General features: G+C 41.2%; 1 protein-coding gene across 1 annotated transcript in view; it reads right to left on the bottom strand.

Moving 5' to 3' along the window:
* The window catches only part of LOC124804804 (DNA topoisomerase 3-beta-1), a 122255-nt gene that overhangs the window by 68448 nt on the left and 40484 nt on the right, over positions 1-13323 (bottom strand). The gene's annotated exons all lie outside the window — the stretch shown is intronic.

Genomic DNA, 13323 nt, shown 5'->3' with positions numbered 1-13323 from the left:
AAGACATTCACTTTTCTCTGGGTGCTGTCACTGCCAGCTATCGAATGCACCACTGCAATAAAGCTGCATCACCCACTGTTGGTTAATTGCATTAAGTCAAGAGTATTTTGCCATGCTCCATTTGATTTAAAAACGAATGGTCCATGATACGGTTCATCAGATTCACTTTCCAAAGCCAAAACATAAAAGGAGGTATATAATTTGCAGCAGCAGCACGAAAGGACACAAAATTTATTATTAGACTGCTACAGCAAAGAGATGGGGAAAAAAGGCTTACTCCAATCCATTACACAGTCTAAATTAAAAACTGCTACCACATAGGAAAACACATGCCCCGTCTTTTTAAGGCTGAGCAGTTTTTCCTGATCTCACCCATAGGAATCACTTGGAACACTTAGGAAGAACAGGTTGTATCTTGTTATAATCTATTTTTTGTAAATGTTGTGGATTGGCAGGAGAGCCAACCCAGGAATATTAGAGGAAGCCGAAAGGCATGCGTTTTAGCTCATGCAGGCTGGCGTGAGGTCTGGAACAGGACAAGGAAATTAGACTTTAGAAAAAACGGACCTAGCTGGTGGAATACTTAACTTTAATCCATTAATGGTGAACGTCGGTCTGACAGTACGTGATTAACAAGATCAATAGCAACTGATAATGGCGCCTTGCTAGGTCGTAGCAAATGACGTAGCTGAAGGCTATGCTAACTATCGTCTTGGCAAATGAGAGAGTATTTTGTCAGCGAACCATCGCTAGCAAAGTCGGTTGTACAACTGGGGCGAGTGCTAGGAAGTCTCTCTAGACCTGCCGTGTGGTGGCGCTCGGTCTGCAATCACTGATAGTGGCGACATGCGGGTCCGACGTATACTAACGGATCGGGGCCGATTTAAAGGCTACCACCTAGCAAGTGTGGTGTCTGGCGGTGACATCACAGTAAATATTCATTAGTTCTTTGAAATGAATGTGTATTAGCTCCCAAGTGCTTTGAAACACTGATCGAGCATGTTGCTGCCAATTTGCAATTAGTAAAGACTACTTATACCCCCCACAGCAAAAAAAATAGCACATCACACCAGGGCTACTGGAAGCAAATATATAGGATTTTTCTGTTTTCCACCCCCAGCACACCTCGTGCAAAGTGCCAAACTGCAGTGCACACAAACTAACATTAAATCTACACCTACATCATACTCTGCAAGCCATCTAATCGTGTATGGCGGAGGGTACTTTTGGTACCACTATCTGATCCCCCCCAACCCTATTCCACTCATGAATAGTACGTGGGAAGAATGATTGTCGGTAAGCCTCTGTATTAGCTCTAATCTCTCAAATTTTCTCCTCGCGGTCAATATGCGAGATGTATGTGGAGGGAAGAAATTTGTTGCCTGACTCCTCCTGAAAAGTGCTGTCCCAAAATTTCAACAGCAAATCTCTCCATGATGCACAACGCTTCTTTTGTACATCTGCCAGTAGAGTTTGTTAGCATCTTCATAATGTTCTCTCATCAGCTAAATGATCCCGTGACGAAACGTGCCGCTCTTTGTTGGATCTTCTCTATCTCCTATCTGATAGGGATCCAAGATATATGAACAATACTCAAGAATCAGGTGAACAAGTACCTTATATCCAATTCTTACGTGAATGAGTTACATTTTCTTAAGATTCTTCCGATGAATCTAAGTCTTGTGTCTGCTTTTCCCACTATCTGTTTTATTTGGTCATTCCACTTAAGGTTGCTCTGGATAGTTACGCCTAGATATTTTAGGGCAGATGCTGTCTCCAGCTGTTTGTCATCAATAGTGCAGGTATACAGTAGTGGATTTCTTTTCCTATGTATGTGAAATATGTCATATTTATTTATGTTCAGGGTCAACTGCCAGAGTCCGCACCATTCATCAATTCTCTGCAGCAGGTTATTCTGCAAATTCTTACCATCTTCTGGCATTGCTACTTTGATACAGACAACTAAGCCTTAAAGAGCATCTGACACTTTCTACTAGATCATTTATATATATTGTAAATAGCAACGGTCCTATCACACTTCCCTGTGGTACTCCAGATATTACCTTTCCACCTGTCAATTTTGTTTCCTTAAGAGTGATGTCTTGAGTTCTATCTGCAAGAAAGTCTTGAATCCAATCGCAGGTCTGCTCCGACACTCTATAAGATTGTATTTTTTTCATCCACTGTGCTGTGGATCTCATGGAGGAACAGAGCGAGCTGAGTTTTGCAGGATCTCTGTTTGTGGAATTCATTTTTCTTTTTATGGAGGAAATGTTCATTCTCAAAAACCTCATAATTCTTGAGCATAAAACATGTTCCATAATTCTACAACAGACTAACGTCAATGATATAGTTCTATAATTGTGTGGGTCTTATCTTACGGCCTTTCTTAAAAACAGGAATGACCTGCACTTTTTCCAGTTGTTAGGTACCTTCCGTTGCTCAAGCAATCTACGATAAATTACTGCTAGAAGGGGAGCAAATTCTTTACGATAATCTTTATAGAATCTTATAGGTATCTCATGTGGTCCTGATGCCTTTCCACTACTAAGCGATTATAGCTGCTTTTCGATTCCGCAATCGGTTATCTCAATATCTGCCATTTCAATGTTCATACAACTATGGAAAGGAGGAACAGCATTATGTTCTTCCATGGTGAAACAACTTCGGGAGACCAAATTCCGTATTTCGACCTTCTCTCTGTTATCTTCCGTTTCAGTGCCGGTGTGGTCGCTGAGAGAACGAATAGATGATTTTGTACCACTTACTGATTTTACATACGACCAAAATCTCTTAGGGTTTTTAGGGTTGGGTTGTTTGGGGAAGGAGACCAGACAGCGAGGTCATCGGTCTCATCGGATTAGGGAAGGATGGGGAAGGAAGTCGGCGGTGCCTTTTCAAAGGAACCATCCCGGCATTTGCCTGGAGTGATTTAGGGAAATCATGGAAAACCTAAATCAGGATGGCCGGACGCGGGATTGAACCATCGTCCTCCCGAATGCGAGTCCAGTGTGCTAACCACTCTTAGGGTTTTTACTATGGTTGGTTGAAAATATCTTACTTTCACAATCTTTGAATGCTTCTCTCATTGCTCTTCTTACACTTATTTTCGCTTAGTTCAGCTTTTGTTTGTCAGAAGTACTCTGTGTACATAGTGCTTTTCTAACATGGCTATTAAACCACAGTGGATCTTTCCCGTCACTCAAAACCTCACTCGGAACATACTTGTCTAGGGCATAAGGAATTATGCCTTTGAATTTTTTCCATTTGTTCTCCACATCTACGTCCTCATCATCAAATATTTGATGTCGACTGCTGAGATATTCTGAAATTTTTATTCTGTCACCCTTGCTGAGCAAATATATCTTCCTACATTTCTTAACATTCCCTGTAGGACCCGTCGTCATAGCTGCTGTCACAGCTTTATGATCACTGATACCTTCTTCTATGTTAATTGATTCGGTACGATCATTGCTTTGTTGACAGGAGGACTAAGAAGTTACCCTCATGAGTTGGTTATCTAACCATCTGCTGAAGGTAATTTTCGGACAAGACATCCAGAACAATGCCACACGATTCCCTGTCTCTGGCACCAGTATTGATGGCATAATACTCCCAATTCCTACCTGGCAAGTTGAAGTCACCCTCTATTACAATGGCATGATCAAGAAAATTGCTAACGATATTCTGCAAGTTCTGTCTGAAGTGCTCTACAACTACAGATCCTGACCCTGGTGGTCTATAAAAGCATCCAATCACCATTTTTGACCGTTCTTTGATACTCAATTTCACCCAGGTTAATTCACATCCAGAATCCGTGATAACTCCGCAAGATTTTATCAAATTTTTTACTGCAATAAATGTGCCACCACCATTGGAGACTATCCTATCCTTACGATAATCATTCCATCTGAATGTAGGATTTCATTGTCATTGACATCTGGTTTAACCAGCTTTCTGTTCCCAATACCATCTGTGCATTATAACCTTCAGTACGTGATACTAATTCTGGGACCTTTCCTCGGATGCTCCTGCAGTTTACTAAAATCATATTAATCTTTTCTATCTCTGATCTACGAGGACCAAGATTCTCTGAGGTCACTGTGGCTGATTTTAAAGGCAAATTGTCTTTGCTCCCAAGGGAGGGGTTCTCTAACCTAAACAAGCCCCATGTGCATGCCACACATGATCCGATCCCTAGTAGCCACACCCTGCATGTAGTGCACACCTGACATATTAAGGGGAACCCTACAATTCTGCACCCGATAGCGGAAGTCAAGAAATTCACATCTGATACCATTGCAGAATCATCTGAGCCTCTAGTTTACACCTTCCACTCTGCTCCAAACCACAGGGCCGTGATCAACCCGGGGTACAATGCAACAAATAGACAGCTTAGCCAGCACCCCGCGTGCGTTGCCAATTGCCTTCACCAAATCAGCCAGCCACCAAAAGGAGCTGAGGATGGCCTCAGAACCGAAGTGGCAGGCAACATTCATGACGAAATATGCCACTACATGCAGACGGTTGCATCCTGTGATGAAGCAAGCTGGGACAGTTTTAATTCCCACCTTGGTTTGCCATAACCTTCAACACGTGATACTAATTCTGGGACCTTTCCTCGTTATGGAGCTACCATCAGCTTGCACAGTGCCTTGTTGACAATTTGGGTTCATGGCTTTATGGGGTCTGCACCACACTTGAACCCTACCATCAGTTCTTACCAACCGAAATCGGGGCTCATCTGACCAGTTTACGCTTTTCCATTTGTCTAGGGTTCAACTGATCTGCTACCGAAACTCATTAATGCTAAATTTTGCCACAATGTCTCAACGCATACATTCATCTTACATTCCACGTTGATGTCTGCAGTTACTTCACACAGAGCTGCTCATCTGTTAGCACTGTCACCTCTACGCAAATGCTGCTGATCTTGGTCATGAAGTGAGGCTGTCAGCCACTGCATTGTCCATGGTGAGAGTTAACGCCTGAAATTTTGTATTCTTGGCACACCCTTGACACACATGACTTGAGTGGGAATGACCTTTGTTGGTCATTCGGTCAGTTGTCTCAACAGACGACGTGTATTTGGTCACCGACGGCTTCCGGGTTTTCTGTGTGTGTCGACTTGTAATTCCTCCAAGTTGTTCCACAGTGACTGGTTTTAGTATTGTTCGAGTTGTTTGTGGAAGTGTTTTGCGGAACTGTGTGTAGCTTGAGTGGTTTTGACTGAGGAATTATTTTAATGCTGTCTGCGCACTGGATTGAGTCAGTCGCGAGGCCAGGCCAGAACTGCTGGTGGCGTGCACGCGCTGTCAAATCATGAGGCGCTAGCTGCGAGAGCGACAAAGTTCATTGCCCACCGAACCTGGACGCTGAAGATGAGTGATCAGTTACCTGTTATGAAACCTCAACTATTGTGACATTTCTTCGTTCATTTGCAGGTTGTTGCTCTCTGGGCCGTTCGGGCTAGTAGCAACATATGATGTGCTGGAGTCGGCAAAATCTTGCAGCAGTCTCCCTATATGGTGATTAATTATTAAATTGACTGTTACTTGCCAGTGAAGTGCGCCAGCGGTATTTTCTGCCCTGTTGCCGTTAACGCCCCAGTTACCTACCCTGGTCGCTAGCGTACTTTTCTGGCAGTGTGCCTTTCCTCGTCGTGTTAATGCTGTCCGGCACGGCGTGTAGTTCGACAGCTTTTTAAGTTGTTTAGTTCATATTTGCTTAGAGTGGTTATTGTTCCCTTGGCTGGTTTTAAACGTCAATTTCTGAAGACGTAGTGCTGTTCGTATCCTAGTCCTTGGCCCATATTTTCCATCGTTGTGCAATTGGTTAAATTGATGGTCAGCCCTTGGGCCATCCCTAGTTTGGGTTGCCATCCGATAATTCAACTTCAATTCTTGGCTGCCTGTCTCACCTCAACTTACGTTTGAGCTACCTTCTCAGGTCAACCCCTGGAACACTTCTGAGCACCACTTGTTCTGTTTGTTTCAGAGTGTGATTTTCATTTTCGTTTCCATGTGTATTCTTTAAAGGAAAATTTTTTTATAAGAAGGAAGGGGTTTATTTTAAATTGTTTGTCTGACTTGTTGTTCAGGCCTTCAGCTGTTGTTTCAAATTTGTTTATGGCCTTCAGGCGTGCAATAAGTTAATATTTCTTTAATTCCGCTTTCGGCCATTCTGTTGTAAGTTTAAAAAGAAATTTCTTGCTTAAGAAAATTGTTTATTAATGTGTTTTAATTATAATTGTACTTCAGACATGTAGTGTAGGCCTTCAGCCGCTAATTGTTTTCAATGGCAATTTTTTTAAAGGAAAAAAAATTACCTTCTATTTTAATTGCTTTTTATTTCTAAGCCAGGCCTTCAGCCGTTCTTGTTTTTGGTGTGGTTTTGGGCCTTCAGCCCAGAATACATCAAGTTCTTAACTAGGGTTTCAGCCATATTGTTTTGTTGTTATCTTTTAAAGCAATGTGTAAACGAGAGGTTCTTAGAAAAAAACATTGTGTGTCTGATTGTGCAACTCTCAGTAACTGTTTACGGCTCCATCCACAATCATAACCTTATCCAGTGCGCGCTCTGAGTATCTGCCAACCAGGTTGTTAACAATGAAATTAAAGTACTATGAAACACAACTATACAACTGTGCACCTGTCAGCTACATAATTTGCAGTAGTCAGTGTCGGAATCCACAACCCATTTTCTCAGCCTGTATAGCAATGCGGAACGACGATACCGAGGGCAATCGACAATCAAAACAGGAAGAATAAGAAGCAGAATGGACCGCTACAATCCACTGTGCTCGACAGCCGTCAGCAGGGCCTCCTCCACAGCACGAATGAGACCACCCAGCAAACATACCGAATGCACACTGGAATTCTTTCCCGCCTTGCCTGCTATCTCCCTGAGGGTATCCATCACCCACCTAGCATTGGAGTTCCCAATGACTAGCATACCCACCCTCTGTACTTGTTTGGACTGGGCAGGAAAATCGACCGCTGGCCCAACAGGAGAGGCATCCCATGCTGGCTCAGAGTTATCATCAACACTGGGTAGCACCTCGTACCTGTTGCTCAGACATAGGGAGCCAGCCACACAGCCTGCTCTCTCTTTGGTCTTCCGCCCAGTGACACGCGAACCCACCACTGTCTGCCACCCACTCTGGAGTGAGGACGGACCGGTCAGATGTTGTGTATCAGAAGTCGCAGCGATGTGCAGGTCACCAGGGGATTCCAGTGGCACCAAAGGTGTCGCAGGTCTCATCACAGGTGCCTCGATGTCACAACAACTTCGAGCATTAGCTAGAAGCTTGTATCTTTAAACAGATACAAGTGATGTGAGCAAAACGGAATTTCATTTTAAGAAGCACAGTGGTACAGGGGACATGACATGAAAACTCCTCAGAATCCTGGTGATGCTTCCTTTCTGTCAGCAACTTTAGAGGTCTGGGAAGGACACTGCAAACAAGTGCAACAGTTGAGAAGAGAACTGGGAGTAGATGGGGTCATGACAGCTGCTATGAAGGAACTTTTTTCACTGTGGTTTGAACTGACAACTCTCTGGACACCTAAACATCGACACCAGTGAACTTCGAGCAATCATCCTACACCTATTTTCATTTTATATTGTTGTCAATAAATTTTATGTGATTTGCAGCTTTAAGTCTCCTAACTGAATATGTCAGTTCATAGGGATAATTCAGTTTCTCTTTTTAAAATTCAGTCTTGATCACACCACGTATGTTACAAGAACACATCACATGACCATCATCAGACCCATGGCATCCTTCGAGGATGGTAGGTGGAGCTCTCTTCTCAGCTGCTGTGATGTCAACTGATTTTTTATCACTGTTCTGAAAATGTTTATTAAAATATTTCAATTTCCATTACATAGAACATTTTGACAAACTATACTTCCACATGTCATGTCTGCTCACGTAAAGGCACAAAACACAGGTAAAGATGCCAACACTGTGAGAAGAAGTTGGCACATCCCCCCTCTGCTTCTCTTCCTGCGACAGTCTATGAATATGTGGATCAGGCATCCTTCCTTTCAGTCCCGACAGCAACCATGCAATGTGTCTTCCTACTATTGACAAACACAAGTAGCTGACAGATCCAGAGAGATACTGAACATCTCTGCCTCACCATAAATTTAATGAATCATGAGATGGAATTGTTGGCCAGATTATACCTTCAGGAGGCAAACTGTGTAGTACTGCTGACAGCCTTCTGAACTAATACACTCAAGACAAAAAAGAATGAGGCACCACGAAGGAATTATCACAGTGGGATGGAAACTGATACATGTGATGAACATGTTCAGACATACAGTTTATTCAAGAGAACATGCTTCATAAATTGAGCAAGTCAATAACACGTTGGTCCACCTCTGACCCTTATGTAAGCAGTTATTCGGCTTACCATTGATTGATAAGACTTACTGGATGTCTTCTTGAGGAATATCATGCCAAATTCTATCCAACTGGAAAGTTAGATCATCAAAAATCCCAAGCTGGTTGGAAGGCCCTGCCCATAATGCTCCAAATGTTCACAATTGGGGAGAGATCCAATGACCTTGCAGACCAAGGTAGGTTTTGGCAAGCACAAAGACAAGCAGCGAAATCTCTCGCCATGTGCAGGCAGGCATTATCTTGCTGAAATGTAAGCCCAGGATGGCTTGCCAAGAAGGACAGCAAAATGGGGCATATCTTTGCTTGTCATCAGGCCTCAATTCAAACCAGAACTCACTGTGAAGAGAATTCTACTCCAGTCAATGAGATTCCAGGCTGAAGACATGTCTGGAGATGCCCCAGGCAACTGTGGAATACCAAACTGAATGGACCCACCATATGGGCTGATGACCAGGAGTGATGGCCTGGATTGCTATTTCTTTTTGTTGCAGGAACCCTTTGGCTGTTATCCACAGTACCCTCAGAGTAAAGCAGTACATCAATGATATTTTACACCCCACTTTGTTGCCCTTCATGGTAAGCCATCCTGGGCTTACATTTCAGCAAGATAACGCCCACCCGCACATGGCTAGAGTTACTACTGTTTGTCTTTTTGCTTGTCAGGCCCTACCTTGGCCAGTGTGGTTGCTGGATCTCTCTCCAACTGAGAAGATTTGGAGCTTTGACAGGCCTTCCAACCAGCTTGCAAAGTTGATGATCTAATGCAACAACTGGACAGAATTTGGTATGATACCTCTCAAGAGGTCATCCAACAACCCTATAATCAATATCAAGCCAAATAATTACTTGCAAAAGGTCCAGAGGAGGAGCAACACTTTACCAACTTGCTCAATTTGTGAAGCTCTTTCTCTGGACTAAATCATCCAGTTTTTCTAACATTTTAATTATTTGTTTGTATGTACATGTACATCACATTTACTGATTTCCATCCTATTAGAATAATTCCTTGGTGGTGGTTTCTTGTCTTACGGTATAGTATTTTCATCAGGAAGGAAATAGAGGCTGGAAAGTTTACTCTTTCAAAATCCATTTTCTGCAGTACTACTCCAAATATGCAGCTTCAAAGATTTTGTACATAGTATTTCTGAATGGTGGAACTGCAGTGTACATGGAAAATATAAGGTAACAAATGACAATACAAAAAGAAACAAAACATTTCATGTGCCATTCATGTTTGAGGCACAGTGATTTGCTGGTAGTGTTGCACAACACTCCAAAAGCAAAGTGAGCAGTTTCAAAGCTATGTTTCTTCAGTTACAGCACTGGCTACACCTATTGTTAACTATTCGTTAATTCCAAAACAAAAGCATTTACAGACTGTGTTACTTGCCCAAAATTCAATGAACAATTACAAAAGAAGAAATTAAATGAATATGAAGTCAGTTCTCATCGAATGCACATGAAGATTGGTTCTAAACTTACTTCCTTCAACACCATTCATCATCCTTCACTGCTGGTATGTGTGTTCTGACTTCTTTGTTTATTATTATTTCTTACCCCCATTACTTTCCTCTGATTTTGCATTAGATTAGGTTGTTCATAAGTTTATAGCATTTTTCCATAAGTTTAATAAACACAACAGCTACACATAACAGAAACTTTAATCATTAATCATATATACTCCTTCACTATTTGTAACAGTCTGCCAGTGCTGGGTAAACTTTTTAATTCTGAAACTGTAAAAATCACATCGTTTTGAGGTGAAGAATGCATCAAGCTGTGTTCAGGGCGCATTTTCATATGGAAAGGAAGTTCCTTGAAGGTTGTTCGATAGAGAGCACAAAGGGTACAAGATTAGGTGAATAAGCTGGGTGTAGAATGACTCTTCAACCCAAATCCTGTACAATGATTTTTGTTAAACTATCAGAATGTGGGCGGCATTATCATGGAGTAGCATCTCTTCACACATCCTTCCTAGTCATTGTTCTTTGACTGCATATGCAAGATGTTTCAGTTGTTGACAATAAATGTCAACAGTGGCAGTTATGCCTTCGGGAAGCAATTTGTTGTACACCACACAGTCGCTGTTCCACCATTTGCATAACATTATCTTCTGTGGATGCACATAGGTCTTTGTACAGGGAGTTGCTGCTATGTTTGGGCTGAACCATTCCTTTCTTCCCTTATGTTAGCATAAAGGCACCATTTCTCAGCACCAGTAATGGTTGGTGTTGTTCAAGAGCCAACTGATGAGCAAGTAGAGATGCACATATGGTCACCTGCTCATTTTTGTGATTTTGGCTAACAGCATGTGGTACCCAGACACCTGATTTTTGAACCTTCCCCACTACATGCAAATGTCACATGATGGTGGATTGATCACAGTTCATCACATCTGTCAGTTCTCAAATACACTGACATGAATTATTGTGGATTAATCCACTTGAATGATCTTTTCCAAGCCATGAAGGTCTTCCTGAATGGCGAAAGTCACCAATGTCAAAACAATCCTCCTTAAAACAAGAAAAAAATTTCTTTCCATGCTCTGTCCAATGGCATTACCCCCACACACAGCACAAATGTTTCTTGCTGTCTCAACTGCTGTCACCCATCTAGTGAACGTAAACAGAAGCATATGACATAAACATTCCGATTTCTCCATTTGGCAATCCATTTTCTAGTGTCGACAACTCCACTCACTATCTTCAAATGATAAAACAACAATATGTAAACTCAAATAGCTGCAGTGAACCACAAATAAAAATTGACAAACCCATAGCAACCAGAATACCAACATGCAAAACAAAAATGCTATGAATTTATGAACCAGCACAATAGATGTAAACCCATTTTTGTTCCTTCACTTGATTTCGGGTCATGCTTCCACTTCTTACAGATATAACAATGCACGGATCTTGTACTATAAGCCTTTATGATGATTCTTCAACAACCACAAACTAAATAAGGAAGGAAAGATGGTTTCCATGACATTATTGTCACAAGGGTTCCATGTAATACCAGCTATTTACACAAAACACAGTTGCATTAAACATCCAGGTCAAACTGCTGATTCCAGAGTAATTTTACAGTAATCTTAACATTTCTGCACACTTCTGTAAGTAAATACGAATACCTGACTATAAGATATCCCCTATACAATCTTCCAAAAATGTACTTAAAAACATGAACAGTAAATTGTAAAACAAGATAAATGTTTGCTTCCTAGGAGTGACTGTAAAACCTCTATCACAGATGACGAAAAAAAGTTTAATCCCTAGGTATTGCAATGTTTTTAGATTGCCATGAACAAGAGATCCAAAAAAAAATGAAAAAATGGAATGGCATATGCACAACTGCTGAAGCAAAGGGGAAATAACTGCTAAATCAGCAGGTGCAGTGCACAATTCAGCAGCTGAGCATTTTACCCTCTTTCTCCTCATGCAGTATATGATGCTGTTGTTGTCTTCAATCCAAAGATTGGTTTGATACAGGTCTCTGAGCTGATCTGTCCTGTGCTAGGCTCTTCATCTCTGCATAACAACCATGCACTACAGCCATTCAAATCTGCATACTGTATTAAAGCCTTGGTCTCTTTCTCCATAATTTCTGCCTCCCATTATCACACTTCCCTCAATTACCAAAATGACTATCCACTGATGTGTCAGGATGTTTCCTATCAACAAATCCTTTCTATTAGTCAAGACATACCATAAATTTATTTTGTCCTCATTTTGTTTCGGTATCTTTAATTAGTTGTCCTATCTATTCATCTAATTTTCAGCATTCTTCTGTAACACCACATTTCATATGCTTTTCTTTTCTTCTTGTCTGAACTGCTTATTGTCCACATTTCAACTCCACACAGTGCTACACTCGAGACAAATACCTTCAGAAAAAGAGTCCCTAACACTTAAATTTATATCAGACGTTAACAAATTCCTTCTTATTAGAAATGATTTTTGTGCTATAGCCAGTCCACATTTTACATCTTCCCTACTTTGGCCATCAGCAGTTATTTTGTTGCCCAACAAAACTCATCTACTGCTTTTAATGTTGCATTTCCTAATCTAATTACCTCAGAATTGTCTGAGTTAATTCCAATACATTACATTACCCTTGTTTTTTTTTTATCCATGTTCATCTTATAATCTCTTTTCAAGACAATCTATCCCTTTTCACCGACTTTCTTAGACCCTACCTAATCTACATCTAACTGAATTACAATGTCATTGGAAAAATGAAAAGTTTTTATTTCTCCTCCCTGAACTGTAATAGCCTTTCAAAATTTCTCCTTGGTTTCCTTCATAATTTGTTCAATGTACAAACTGGGTAACATCAAGGATATACAACAACAGTGTTTCGCTCCCTTCTCAACTATGGCTCCCCTTTCATGCTTTCAACTCTTGTAGCTGCAATCTGATTTCTGTAAAAATTGTAAATAACCACTTGGCCCCTGTATTTTATTCCTACCAACTCAAAATTTCAGAGTGTGGTCCACTCCACATTGTCAAAAACTTTCTCTAACTCTACAAATGCTAGAAAAATAGGTTTGCTTTTCTTCAACATATCTTTTAGGTGCTACTGACAAAGGATTTAAAATTGATTCTGTATTTCTAGACTTACACAAAGCTTTTGACACTGCACCACACACGCAGCTTGTAGTGAAATTGCGTGCTTATAGAATATCGTCTCAGTTATGTGACGGAATTCGTGACTTCCTGTCAGAGAGGTCACAGTTCGTAGTAACTGATGGAAAGGCATCAAGTAAAATAGAAGTGATTTCTGACATTCCCTGAGGTAGTGTTATAAGTCCTCTGCTATTCCATATATATATAAACGATATAGGAGGCGATCTGAGCAGCCATCTTAGGTTGTTTGCAGATGATGCTGTCATTTATTGTCTAGTAAAG

The sequence above is a fragment of the Schistocerca piceifrons genome, chromosome 7 (genome assembly GCF_021461385.2).
Source record: "Schistocerca piceifrons isolate TAMUIC-IGC-003096 chromosome 7, iqSchPice1.1, whole genome shotgun sequence".
Taxonomy (NCBI): domain Eukaryota; kingdom Metazoa; phylum Arthropoda; class Insecta; order Orthoptera; family Acrididae; genus Schistocerca; species Schistocerca piceifrons.
The sequence above is the reverse complement of the archived record's forward strand: the minus strand, read 5'-3'. Positions and strand labels throughout refer to the sequence as shown.